At 39.5% G+C, this 14,089-nt stretch overlaps 1 pseudogene; it reads right to left on the bottom strand.

Moving 5' to 3' along the window:
- Window positions 1–5,568: 5,568 nt before the first annotated feature.
- LOC140687221 (large ribosomal subunit protein eL39-like) lies at window positions 5,569–5,788 on the bottom strand (annotated as a pseudogene).
- Between the last annotated feature and the right edge of the window lie 8,301 nt (window positions 5,789–14,089).

The following is a 14,089-nucleotide window of genomic DNA, read 5'->3' on the forward strand; positions in this document are numbered from 1 at the left end:
TCTAATCCTTGCTCTATCCCATCCTACATGCGCAACGTTGGACAAGTTAACGTGTCTTAGTTTTCCTCACCTGCAAAATGGGGATAATAGATGTAAAACTGTTATAAGGATTAGAAGAGTTCCTGGCAAGGAGGAAGTGTCATAAAAGGTCAAGGAAAGCTGGCTTTTAAGAGGAAGAGCAGCTCACATTCATTAAGCCTTTGTTCTATTCCACTGTGTACTGTGTTAAGCAATTCACATTGCAATTTTAATTTAAATATCGCTTGGAGAGCCATCTCCAGAATATCCCATCTAAAAGAGAACCTCTCCCAACCAGCTTTCTCTATTGCAGAGATCCCTGATTATGACTTTCAATTACTTCTTTTAAATTTCTATTTTGTTCTCTCCTCATCACTAGAATGAAAGCCCTGTAAGGACAGGGAATGTATTCGTCTTGTTCACCTGTGGATCTGTGGCACAGTGGTAGACACGTGGCGGATACTCAGTGAATATGTGTTGACTGAATACATGAAGGAACATCAGAATCAGGGTCTGACTTTAGTCCCTGCACTTGACATAAAGCTGTGCTGCCTCTCATGTGCTAGCGGGGCTGAGCAGGCGGGTGGCGGTTATGATTCAGAACAGCACATCCAATACAGTAGCTACCAGCCACATGGAGCTACTTAAATTTAACTTTAAAGTAGTTAAAGTTAATTAAATTGAAGAGTTCAGCTCCTCCAGCTTCCTAGCAAATTGCAAGTACCCAGTACCCACAAGCAGCAAATTGTTAGTAGACAGCCCAGATATAGAACACAGCCATTATCACAGCAAGTTCTATTGGCAGAGCTGATTTAGATCAGTGATTCTCAGCTGGGGATGACTCTGCTCGTCTGGAGGCATTTGGCAATATCTGGAGACATTTTTGGTTGTCACAACTTGGGAGGTGCGACCAGCATCTAGTTACGGGAAGAGGATGCATAGCATCCTACAGAATGACCGCCCCTACAACAGAAAATTACCTGGCCCAAAATGTCAGTTGTGCCAAGGCTGAGAAGCATGGCTTATAGGAAGGCCCTTGGGTGACAGTCTGCTGTTGGACCAGAATGCTAAGTTTCCTAGGATTTCGATGGGTTAGTTCATAATTAAAAGCCTAATTTCAGTGTATGTGGCATGAAGTCCAGTTTCCTGGCTTGAATTCCTGGAATTCCTCATTACATTTTGAGTAGGATATTACAGGCCAGAAATCATTGTCCAGCTGTGTTGTCAAGCGTCCACACTTGCCTGTAACTGTAGTGAGACCCTTCAGATATGATCCACATCATTCAGACTGACCGAGGTTTCTAAGGCCAGATCCTTCTAGATCGAGGGTTTGTAAACTGTAGTCCCTGGACCGAATCTGTCCATGAGCTAAGAGTGATTTTTACATTTTTAGATGGTTGAGAACCAATCAAAAGAACACTAATTTTATAACACAGAAGAATTATATAAATTCAAATTGGGGTGTCCGTAAAGTTTTATTGGAACCCAGCTGCCAACATTATTAAGCTTTCATTCCATACACCGAGCTGAGCAGTCTCACCACAGAAACCCTATGAGCCTCAAAGCCAAAAATGTTCTCTCTGCCTCTTTAAAGAAAAATTTTGCTCATTTCTGCTCCAGATACTAAAGATCTTGGTGGAGTTTTTTTCTTTCTTTTTCGTATTTTTTGCTCTGGCTTTCTTTTACAGTCTTTCATTTTTTTTTTCCTAGATCATAATTATCCTGATAATTTGCAGGTGGAGACTCAGACCAAATGACCAAATGGACTTTCTTTGGGAAGCAGAGGGCAGGAGGGGATTAGCTGGAATGCAAAGGCATTCACGTGAAAGATTCCTCTTAGATGAATTTAGGGAACAAAGACCCCGTGGTCAATGATTTCTGCGGGTATGAAAGTAGAATTGTGGCTGGGTTCTTTTGTCAGTTTTGCAGCACAAATCATACAGTTACTGAACGCCCTCACTTGTAGTAGTGGTCTTTTAATGCTTAACTCCGTGACCTCACAAAAATAATTGCTAGGAAGCAAATTTACTTAGCTCTCTGCCTTTATTTGCTGACCAAGGAGCTCAGCCCATGGTCATAGTGTTTATGGAAATGCTGGAGGGGGTAGGGTGGGGCGGGGGAGAAAGAATACAATTTGGCCAGAGAAGATGGATGTATTGAAAGGATTCAAGGGATTTTGTCTTTGCTCTATAATTGGAGTCAGGATTTCCCTTCAAGTTACTCACTGCAGACTCAAAATCTCCCTGGGCTTCTCTGCCCAGAAGTCCTGTTAAGCTCTTTCTCACTGGCTTGGCAGCTGGCTTTTTAAATCCTGGTCATTTTTATGATTATAATGAATATTACAACTTGTTCAGTGAAGGGAATTTTTTCAAATGCTGACTATGTCTTCAGTCAAAAAGGGAAAAAAAAAGTTGGTTAAAAATGGGGCCAATTGTGAATTTTTTTTTTTTCTTTCAGTCCACAAGATTTTTCACTTTAGGATGTATTGCCAGTGGCTCTCAATTCAGCTTGGAATTTTACTCTCAGAAAAGAAAGATTTCATCTTAGAAGAAAACCCTAAAATAATCTTATTTTGACCTATATCTCCATTTTAGAAAGCATGACCCCATGATTACAGTGGAGATCACATTCAGTGATTTGGAGATTGCCTTAGTAGGCCAAAAAATTGGGAGATTTTCTAGCCCATTTAGTTTTTAAAATCAAAACCTGTGTTGGCTGCAATGGATCAGAAAAAAAAAATTAGTATAGCAAAAGCAAAAGTTAGCAACCCTGACTTCAGGAGGCTAGATTCAGTTCATTAAGCCCCTCGGAAGGCAATGTTGAAAGTGGCTTCCTCAGGAAAATACTTAACCACTCAATCAGTCAAACCATCTGATAACTGCTTATCTTCTCTAATGCGATTGGGAGTCTATTGGATGCCCCTTTGCATTCCAATCACAAAGCTCATCTTAGGTAAGCACCTTGAGGAGGGAAAAAAAAAAAGAAAATTCATGAGTCTTGGCTTCTGCATTCATGGAATTTTCTTTTCACAATAGAAGGAAGCATGTTAAGCTGGGTGGGGGCAGGGTAGGGGTGCGAAGGTGGTGGAAAATCTTTGAAAGAGAGGGGTATGGTGTTCAATTTAGGTGAAGCACTTTATTTTGGTCAAATGGTTGAGGAGCAATCAAAAGATTATCTCATGATGTGTGAAAACGACATGAAATTCACATCTCAGTGTCCACTAGGAAAATCATATTGGAAGGCAGCTTCCAGCCTCTGGAGCGAAAAATCAAAGCAAAGCAAAGCCATCCTGTGAGAGAGGGAGTCCTGGGAGATGAATTGGCTACTCTATTCTCCAGTTTTAGCTACCCAGTCCTACAGGAAAAATTTAAAATGTGTATAAGTGAAGATTTCCAGGATTTGTGATAAGCATAATGGGCAATATCTGCCCTCTCTGAATCCACAGTCCCTTTTATAATCCTCTATCCCAGAAGTCCTCAATAAAATGGGAGAGAAGCAGAGTTGCCTCTCTCAGAGTAAAAAGTTAATAAATCATTATAGCCTGGCACATAGTAGGTACTCCAAAAATATCTTAGCTATTATTCTTATTAGATTATTAACAGCAACTGTTCCTTTATTTGACCATCTCCCATTGACAGCCATTTGGCAGTATTTAGCAAATTTTAAATCAATATGTACTTTGACCCAGCAATTCAATTTATAGGAATTTATCTCACAGATAAACTCCCAGTCATGTGTCAATTTATCTTTTTGTTTGTTTTGAGTTCCATACTATGTTCCTATATTGTTCTTTCAGTTCTGTGTTATTAAAGATGTACAGATTTAGGATTATGTCCTTTCGTGAATTGACCCCATTTTCATTTTGAAATGTCCCATTTTATCACTGATAATAGTTCTTACACTGAAGTTTACTTTGTATGCAATTAGTATAGCCACTCCACTTTATTTTGCTTTGTATTAGCTTGGGGTATCTCTTTCAGTTCTTTATTTCTAATCTCTATATCTTTATTTTTAAAATGGGTTTCTTGGAGACAGGATATAGTTGGGTCTTGCCTTTTTATGCAGCCTGACAATCTCTGACTTTTTAATTGAAATATTTAGGTCATTTACACTTATAGTAATTTTTGATATGATTGGAGTTAAGTCTACAGTCTTGCTCTTTGTTTCCTATTGCCTCATCTGTTCATTTCTTTTTTCTACCTTCTCTTGGGTTAACTTAGTTATTTTTTAGGATTCCATTTTACCTCCACTACTGTATTATTAGCTATACTTTTTACTTTTTAGTGGTTACTCTAGGGCTCATCATATGCATCTTAACTTATCACAGTCCACCATCAAATGATATTATAATACTTCACATATAATGTAAAAAATCTTGTAGCAAAACATTTCTATTTCCCCCACATGTCTTTTGTGCTTTGTCATAGATTTTACTACTACTTATGATATAAACCCTAAATTACTTTGTTATTTTTGCTTTAAACAGTCAATTTTGTTTTAAACAGTAAAGCTTCCCCTATTATTAACATCTTACATTAGCATGGTACATCAGTTACAATTAATGAATCAATATTGATACATTATTATCAACTCAAGTGGATACTTTATTGAGGCTCCTTTAGTTTTTACCTAATATCTTTTTTTCTGTGCTAGGACCCCTTTTCAGTGTGTCACATGATACTTAGTTGTCATATCTCCTTCGGCTCCTCTTGGTTGTCGTAAGTTTTCAGACTGTTTCTGTGTTTTTATTTGACAGTTTTGAGGAATACTGGTCAGGTATTTTGCAGAATGTCCTCAGTTGGGATTTGTCAAATGTTATATGTCTGGGAGGAAGACCATGGCAGTAAAGCCATTCTCATCACATCTTATCGAGGGTATGTACTATCAACACTGTTGATGTTAACTTGGAGCGCCTGTCTGAGGTAGCATTTGTTAGGTTTCTCCATTGTAAAACTTCTTTCCCCATCTATTTCCATGCTGTAATTCAATTATCTTTTAAAGACATTAAAAACAAAAGTAGGAAAAAAGAAGTATTTTATATTTATCCCTATATATATCACTTCTGGCATTCTTTATTCCTTTGTGTACATCCAATTTTCTGTCAAGTGTCATTTTCCTTCTATTTGAGAAATGTTCTTTATCATTTCTTGCAGTGCATTCTGCTGATGACAAACTCTCTCATTTTTGTTTGTTGAAAAAGATCTTTCTTTTGCACTCATTTTTGAAAGATATTTTCACTGGGTACTGAGTTCTAGGTCGACAGTTTCAGCAAAGATGTTCCATTTTGTCTGGCTTGCATAATATCTAACAAGAAATATAGCTCTTCTCTTTCTTCCTGTATAGTCAATTTTTTTTTTTTCTGGCTGCTTTTATGATTTTCTCTTAGTCATTGGTTTTCAGGAATTTGTTGTTTTTTGGGTTTTTTTTTTTTCCACCAAAAGGTCTCACATATTTATTTCTGAGCCAACTTACTGGTGCAGAAACATTGAAACAAAGAGAAAGATCATTTTCTCAATAAAACACATCCAGCTGTCCAGATAGTGGTGGTTTTCAGTGAAATGGTAACATGCAAGTGACCTTGACAGGGCAGAATCTGTGTGCCAGCTCATGTGTGAATCCTGGTAGCCTCAGCGTGGCTCTTCTCCAATGTCTCCTCTTGGAGTTGTACCTGATGTTATTACCAATTTTCATCCAGATCCACTGAGGAATGACATAATTCTGCTTTCTTGGCCAGGAAATGCTTGATCCTGAAAGTCTTGTGAGAGGACATGGTAAGGAACAGAGTCAATCACACACACCAGGATGACACAGAAAAGCTTGAGGCATTTGATTATGATGTATCTTGGTGTGGTTACATTTTTATCTTGCTTTGGGTTCATTTAGTTTCTTGGTTCTGTGAAGTGATACATCTCCCCCACCTTGAAAAAATTTGGCCTTTATTTCCTCAAATATTTTTTCTACCCCTCTTCTCTCCTCTTATGCTGAGACTGCAATTACACATATGTTAGACTACTTGATATCGCCCCGTGGGTCACCGCGACTCTGTTCATGTTTTTCCAATCTTTGTTTTTTCCGTCTCTCAACTTGGATAGTTTTTATTGTCATGTCTTCACATTCATTAAGCTTTTCTTCTGCAGTGTCTAAAATTCTGTCAATATTATCCAGTAAATTTTCCATTTAGTTCTTTTTTTTTTAATCTTTCATTTCTCTCTTGACTTTTATGTTTTCCTTTAAATATCTGAATAGAGTTATAATCGCTGTTGTAATGCTCTTGTCGGCAAATTCCATCATCTCTTCAATTCCGGGTCTGTTTCTATTGACTGATATTTTTCCTGGTTATGGGTTGGGTTATATTTTCCTGCTTATTGGCTTGTCTAGTAATTTTTTTATTAGATGCTGAACATTGTGATTTAAAACTATTGAATATCTGCATTTCATTGTTTTCGGATCAAGAGGTGTTAGACTTTGCTCTAGCAGTCAGTTAAGTTACTTGTAGTTCAGTGTGATCCTTTTGAGGCTTGTTTATAAGCGTTGTTAGAACAGAACTAGAGCAGTCTAGGGATATCCTCACTATTAAGAAGTGGCCCTTTTGTGGTCTTTTCTAAATATCCTGAGTGATCAGTGAGAGCTCTCCTATCAGAATGGTAGGAATTTGAAAATCTCCAGCCCTGAGATCTGAGAATTGTTTGGTTCAAAGCTCCCTGGTCACTCTTAGCTCAATATTGTGGAGTTCCACTCTATGCTCACATGTCTTATCATTCAGCAAAGACTGAAAAAGACTCCTCATGTAGAGCACTGTTGTTCTCTGTTGCTCCTTTCTCTCTAGAATTCTACCCAACAACTTCCAGTTGCCTCAGACTTTTTGAACTCCAGTATCTGTCTCCTTAACTTAATGGGACAGCCATGCTGTGTAGGACAGCTTCCTCTGTGCTCTGCCTTCTTGAATGTGCCTCCAGGCAGAAATCATTTGTTCACTCATTTGTTTACTTTTTCTCAGACAACCTGTCTGCAGAAGTGGAAATCGGTGTATGCAAAATCTATTTGAATATTGTAAAATAGTGAGTGGCTTGAGAAACACTGTGTTATAATACTGGACTCATCAACAACATTTTATGAATGAGTGACTAATTACTTTCTCTATACATCTAGCTTTTATGGTGCTATATTTTGTTTCTCATGGGCAGTCACTAAATGCATATCGTCTAGCCAGTATGACTTTTTTTGACTCATAGACCATTTTGGTTTGGAAAGGTGTTTGGGAATTTCAATCTACCTATTTTATGGATGGGAAAATTGATACCCAAAGTGAGGCCACTTTTTAATCTGGCTCTTGGCCCATTAAACATTCAGTGCTTCCTGCCATAGAGGAATGACAGGCTACGTCAGCTTATTAAGAGAAGGTATAATGTGCACCGAGGCAGATTGTACTTTATTCACAAGTTAAGGGATTTTTTAGGGCTTTTTTTTTTTTTTTTGACTGTTTGTGTTTTTTACTTTCTACACTGGTTTCAAAACCAAATTTCCACTTAAGATGCAACTTAACAAATTGTAATTACCCAAAGCCACCCTTTCTTCTTACCCTTTCTTCTATCCTATATTGATACATAATCAGACAGATTAACCAGTAGGAACAGCTACTCTCAGTCTTATCTCCTGGAGAACAGAAGTTTTACTTTTAAAACTGAAAGTTTGAATAGAATTTTCCAACTTTTGACTGAATACTTCTGGGACTTTATTCTGCACAGTGAGGCACGTTTTTATGTATGACGATGTACTTCGATGAGCACTGCTTGCAACTGTGAAACTGGAAACATACTCAATGTCCCTTGGTAGAAATGATTAAGTATACTAATGTATATTCATACAAAGAAAAATGATGGGATTAAAAAAAGAATGAATTAGAAAGTCTATACATGGACATAGAAAGTTACCTAGAGCACTGCTGTCTAAAAGAACTTACTGTAGTGATGGAAATGTTCTATGTCTGCCCAATATGGTAGCCACTAGTCACATGTTGTACTTGAAATGTGGCAGATGCAACTGAGGAACTAAAGGTTTAATTTTACTTATTTATTTATTTAAATTTGAATGCTCACATGAGGTTCATAGTACTGTACTGCACAGCACACATCTAGAATGTATTGTTTAGAGAAAAAAGCTCGTCAAAAAATAGTATGAAGAGTTAAAAGAAATGAGTGTGTATATGTCCATGAATGACTGAAAAATTGTGCTGAACACTGGAATTTGACACAACATGGTAAAATGATTATAAATCAATAAAAAATGTTAAAAAAAGAGTTAAAAGATAATAAATAATATATGTTAATTTATACATTAAAAAACTCTAATGGAAAATACACCAAAGTAGTAATAGTGGCTTTCTCTGGGACATCTTGTAGACTTTCATTTTTATACCATACATTCTTACAAAATTTCGATTTTCAAATAATGAATAAAGTTTATTTTGAATTTAAAAAGTAAATAAATCCCCCAGAATAAAGTCAAGTTCTGAAATTTCAAGTCACATCAAGCTGAATATATAGGTAACATGGATGGAGGACAAATCTGAGAGAATCTTCTGGAGGAATTATCAGAATTTCAAGTACCCTGAGGAAGAGAATGGGGCTGCCAGGTTTGGAGCCACTCAGCTGGGGCTAACAGGCCACCATGGAGGCTCTTGGTAGATGGGTTTGAAAAACAATTTTTACGGTTAATGACAAGGGAGAGCTGAACTCTAATGCTGTGCTGCGTCAGTGGGTTGAAAGGACAGTGTGTCTCCTTACTATTGGACCTGTAGCCCTTGTCACAATGACTAGCATAAAGCTGCTACATAATAGACACGAATGAAAGCCTGAGAGAATGACTCAAACCCTTCAATTACCAAGAATTCAGCATCCAAATTTAAACATAGTCTTTGTTAATACCAATATGCAAGGAAGTTTGTTTGTTTGTTAAAAAAAACACTCTAAATATAAAGAAAGGAGGCCAATACTTTCTTTTCCCTTATAACTGCCAGCTTCTCTCCCTCTAAAAGTCTGTCTTTTTAAAAATATAAATTAGATTTAAAAAAATTTTTTGGTCTTTTTTAATATTTTATTTTTTTATTTGTTTGGGTTTTTTTTGGGGGGAGGAGGTAATTAGGTTTATTTATTTTTTAACAGAGGTACTTGGGGATTGAACCTCGGACCTCATGCACGCTAAGCAAACACTCCACCACTGAGCTACACCCTCCCCCCGAAAGTCTACAATCTGATATATGTGAATTAGCATTGTAATTAGCGTGAAGGAGAGGGACACAAACCTGTTTTTGCCTTCAGAATGATGAAGTTAAGTAGATAAATTCTATCTGGGACAGAGGTGGAGAGTGATGTGCTGTGGTTTCCGAGGATACGGTTCCTGCTTGGCCCTCTTTCTATCTCTTGGGATCCTTACTCTTAGAATCCGGCCACCACGTTGGAAGTAGTCCAGGGCCCAGGAAGAGTCCATGCTGAGGGTCCCAGGAGACAGCCCCAGCTGTGCTCCCAGGTGACAGCCAGCATGTAAACAGAGGCATTCAGATCATCTCAGTCCTCAGGCCTTCTGTCTTTCAGCTGAGGTCCCAATCATTGTGGACAGAGCTAAGCTATCCTCACTGTGCCCTTTCTGAATTGTTGGCCTCACAGAAACCGAGTGAGATGATAAATTATTATTGTCAGTTTAAGCCATGAAGTTTTGGGATAATCTGTTACTGAATAAGAGATCTCAGGGAAAGTAAGAGTGATATGGGGTGGCAGGAGGGTGAGTGTTAATAAAATAGGATGGTCAGGGAAGGCCTCCCTGCCACGCAGAGACCCAAATGAAGTGGGGAATGAGCAGTGTGAACATGGGGAAGAGCTTTCAAGAGAGAAAGAGAGCATGTGCAAATGCCCTGTGGCCGGAATGGGCTTGAGATTCAGGTCCTCACGGCTAGAGAGATGCGAGAGAGAGAGAGTGATAGGAACTGAGGTCAGGAGGATGGGATGGAGGAGTTGTTGCAGATTCTGTGGGACCGCCAACAGGGGATGAGCAGAGGACAACAGCGTATGATCTGAGCCAAGGGTTAAGATGGTTACTCTGGCTGCTGTACAGAAAATAGTCATTACTGGGAAAGCACAGACGTCAGGATATACCAGTTAGGAGGTTAGGATGCTACCATAGTCACCCAGGGGTGATCGTCAGACTCTGCACACCTTTAAGGTAATGCTGACAGGACTTGTCATCTGATTGGATGTGTGGTACGAGAGAATGGGTGCTGTCAGGTTGATGAGCCTCAGAAGGAACTGGGGTCCTGCACTGGGGACTCAACGTGTGCTCCAGGGGCCAGCAGCGCCAGCAACACTTGCGTCGTGTGGGCGCTTGTTAGAAATGAAGACTCTCAGGCTCCACACCCACCTACTGAAGTTTAACAAGATCCTCAGGTGCTCCCCATGCCCATTAACCTTGGAGAAGTGCTCTCCTAAGTTGGTGCTCAACCTTGGCTGCACATTAGAAAATACCTGGTAAGCTTTTAAGAAACATATCAATGCCTACGATTGGTGGTGTGGGGTGCTTAGCACTGCTTTTTTTTTTTTTAAAGCTCCCCAGGGGCTTCTAATTCTTGGATTACCATCCAGCTTTTCAGTAACTTCTGTTGGTTCTACCATTTAACTATATAAAATACCTGAACACCTCTCATCACTGCCATCACTATCACCTTTGTCCAAGATGCCATCCTTTCTTACCAGGATGTTAGAATTTAACAGCCCTCTGTCATGTGTAGTAAGGATGAGAACCAGATGTTAGACCAGAGGTTCTCAAACTTCACTTTCTCGGCAAGTGCAAAAATCACTTGGAGAGTTTGTGCAGAGGCTGATTGCTGGGCTGCACCCCCGGAGTTTCTGATTCAGTAAGTCTTGGCTGGGGCCCAAGTTCTGCATTCATAACAAGTTTACAGAAGCTGTTGATGCTGCTGGACTGGGACCACACTGGGAGAACCTTGGCTTCTGGTGGCCATTAGAATAGCTTCAAAACACACCAGTTGTGTGTTGAGCATGTGTAATGAATGACTATGCGGGACACATACTCCCTGCTAAGAACCAACCCTGCATTGAATCAGTCCATTTCCAGAAAGGCTTCCCCTGGCCGAGATCAGGACAGATGCTGTATGAATTCAAGTGGGACTCATCCTTTGGGTTGGCCAAGGGCAGAGGGGGAGGGAGCTGGAAGGATGAGCAAGAGTCAGACCAGAGAAAGTGAGGGAAGGGGAGAAAGGTGAGCTCTTCCAGGACACTTGTGGTCCAAGTTCCAGAGGTGGCCAAGGAGTGAAGAAGAGGCCTATGTGAGCAGCGTTCACAGAGCAGTGAGGTGGGCAGGGGGAAGGCTCTGGGGTCCCCAAGTAGTTAACCATGACCCCGGTATGAAAGCCCCTGCTTGCCAGGAATCGACAACACCTGTGGCCAAACCAGACCGTTCTCTTTGCCCTTGAACCAACACTTCCTAGTCTCAGTGAGATCAGGTCATAAGTCCACTTACGTATGAGACGTACCTGCCACCAGCAGCAGAGCACCCAACTTGGAGACTAGTTCAGTATTTTTTTGCTTATTCATAAATTATGGTGGATTCAAAGTCACCTCTGTAATCACAGCACCTACTCTTTCTTGTGCTAACATTTTTTTTAATTGACTTTTTCTGGGTGTCCAGTTTGATGTGTTTTATTACATGTATCAATTTGTGTAACCACCACTACAACCAGGATACAGCACAGTCCCATCTCCCCTAAAGGAGTACTTGGTGCTTCCCCTTTACAGCCACATGCGCCTCCCAGCCCTAAGGAAAGATCTAGAGCTGGGTCTACAAGCCAGGGCTAAGTGACCTCAGGTGTGATGAGTGAAGACTTAAGGGCAGGAGACCCAGCAGGTCAAGATAAAGACACTGTTTTAATCTCAACCTAAAACCAAATTAGGATAGCAAAAATATTTCATCTAGTGTGCTGCCTCCAACCAACTGCCTGGAGTGCTGTGCTGAGAAGGGCTCTGAGGCATATCAGGGGTCAGTTGAAGAGTGCAGTGATTGATTAGTGATGTCTCCCATGGACAGAGGTTAGTGGAGATGTGGCACGTGTGCTGGGAAGTTTTGTTAATGTAAGGGTAGATTGCCCACCACAAGAGTATGGGGAAGGACTGAGGGAATGGAAGAGAGAACCCCCAAGGCAAAATTAGGCACCCCTATGTATTGTGAATTAGATCCACGATGCTCCATCTTTGAAATGTTTACACTATTTCTCTTTGTTTTATTGTACTCAGAAACAGCAGAACCCATGACTTCCTAATAAATGCATAAAATCTTGGGGGGAGTCTCAAAATCAAAGTAGAAGAAAAAACAGATAAGTTATGTCTCTCTGGGTATTTACATAAGGGCTTAGAAACCCCAGATTGATTACAATTTGAAGCGATCCCAGAGGGCTTCAAACACAACAGTACTGAAAGGAAGCGAGTCACTCATCAAAGAGAAAACGAGGAAACAACTTGATGAGCCAACAGTGGGAGACCGTGCGCTGTGCAGAGAAGAAAAGTCTGCCAAGGGGCAGCAGGAGGGAATTCTGGGGGCCGACGGGACATTCCCGCATCCTGATTGTGGGGATGGTCACACAACTCTCAGAGCGCGTTCAAACTTGTAGAAAAAATACGCATATACAAAGTCAACAACAACAACAAAATCCAAACTCCATTTAGCCTTTAAATAGGATGCTATAAAACTTTGTCAAAATGAGGTGTACACACCTCCGGCTGTACACAAGATGATTTAGAACCATATGTAGATGAACATTTGAATTGTATGTTACGCGCTTATATTAATTCATATCAGAAGAATATGTAACTAGTTTATCAAGCCTCTAATTTCAAGAAGATAATTGCATAAGGTTAGACTAAGAAAAACATGTGAGTTGCTTTGAAGGAGGATACTAAGTAAATGACTGAATAGGTCTGATACATATATGACAAAATTTGAGATTGGGGCATGTGGCTGAAGTTGGGGAAATAGTATTCAGAGGCCCTGCCTACCCTCATGGAGTTTACAGGCTGGCAGATGCAGAAAAACACTTAGGTCAGAGCTATGAAAAGAATCTCATGCAGTAATAAAAATTTGAAAAGTGGGTTCTATTCTGAACATATATTCAGAATATAGATACTTTCGTAAGAGAAGTACCTAGTCGTGCATAGGAAATGAGTTAAAGACATGCAAAGTTAATACTGGTTCTCTCTGAATGATGAGGTAAGGGTGATTTGTATTAAGGTAACTTGCCTTCTTCAACATTTTGTAGAATACATACATATTAATTTGCAATAAAATTTTATTTAAAAGGCTTTTTTTCTTAAGGTAATCATTTGATCTGGGAGGCAAATATTTGTACGTAACCATTTAAGAATAGTCAACTTGACCACCACCAATATGATTATGGAAAAATCGTTTTTAAGATTTGTTTTTGCAATGTTTTTGGTCTTTAGGGCATATACACCCCACCAAGGATGTACAGTCAAATTATTAGATAGTCTGAGATACTCTATTTCAGAGGGAGTTTGTATTTTAAGTCCCTTGAAAATTTCCTGTGTAGTTATGCTATCAAGTAAATATACTTTTCCCCCCATTTTTTCCCCCAAATTTTAGGGATTGCCTTTTTAAAAATTGAATTTAAATTTCAATTACGGAAGATACTTAGACAGGCCAAAGTAAATACCAAAACCACGTAGTTTTTAGAGAAGGGTCTGGCCTGAACTCTTCTCTTTTTCTTCTCTTTCCTTATTGGTAACCAGTTTCTTTCTTTCTTTCTTTTTTAAAGTTTTTAGTTCCTCTTTCCACTGTTTGTTTTCTGATACAGGCAGACATGTATATGTATTTGAGCCTCCTCCATTTCTTGGATGGTTAATAACATATTATATAGAGTTGACCCTTGAGCAATGTGGGGGTTCATCCACACGTAACTCCTTTATCTGTGGTTCCTCTGCACCCTCGGATTCAACCAACCATGACGATGCAGCCCTGTGGTATTCATTATTGAAACAAATTGGTGTATAAA

The sequence above is a fragment of the Vicugna pacos genome, chromosome 19, assembly GCF_048564905.1.
Source record: "Vicugna pacos chromosome 19, VicPac4, whole genome shotgun sequence".
Classification (NCBI taxonomy): Eukaryota; Metazoa; Chordata; class Mammalia; order Artiodactyla; family Camelidae; genus Vicugna; species Vicugna pacos.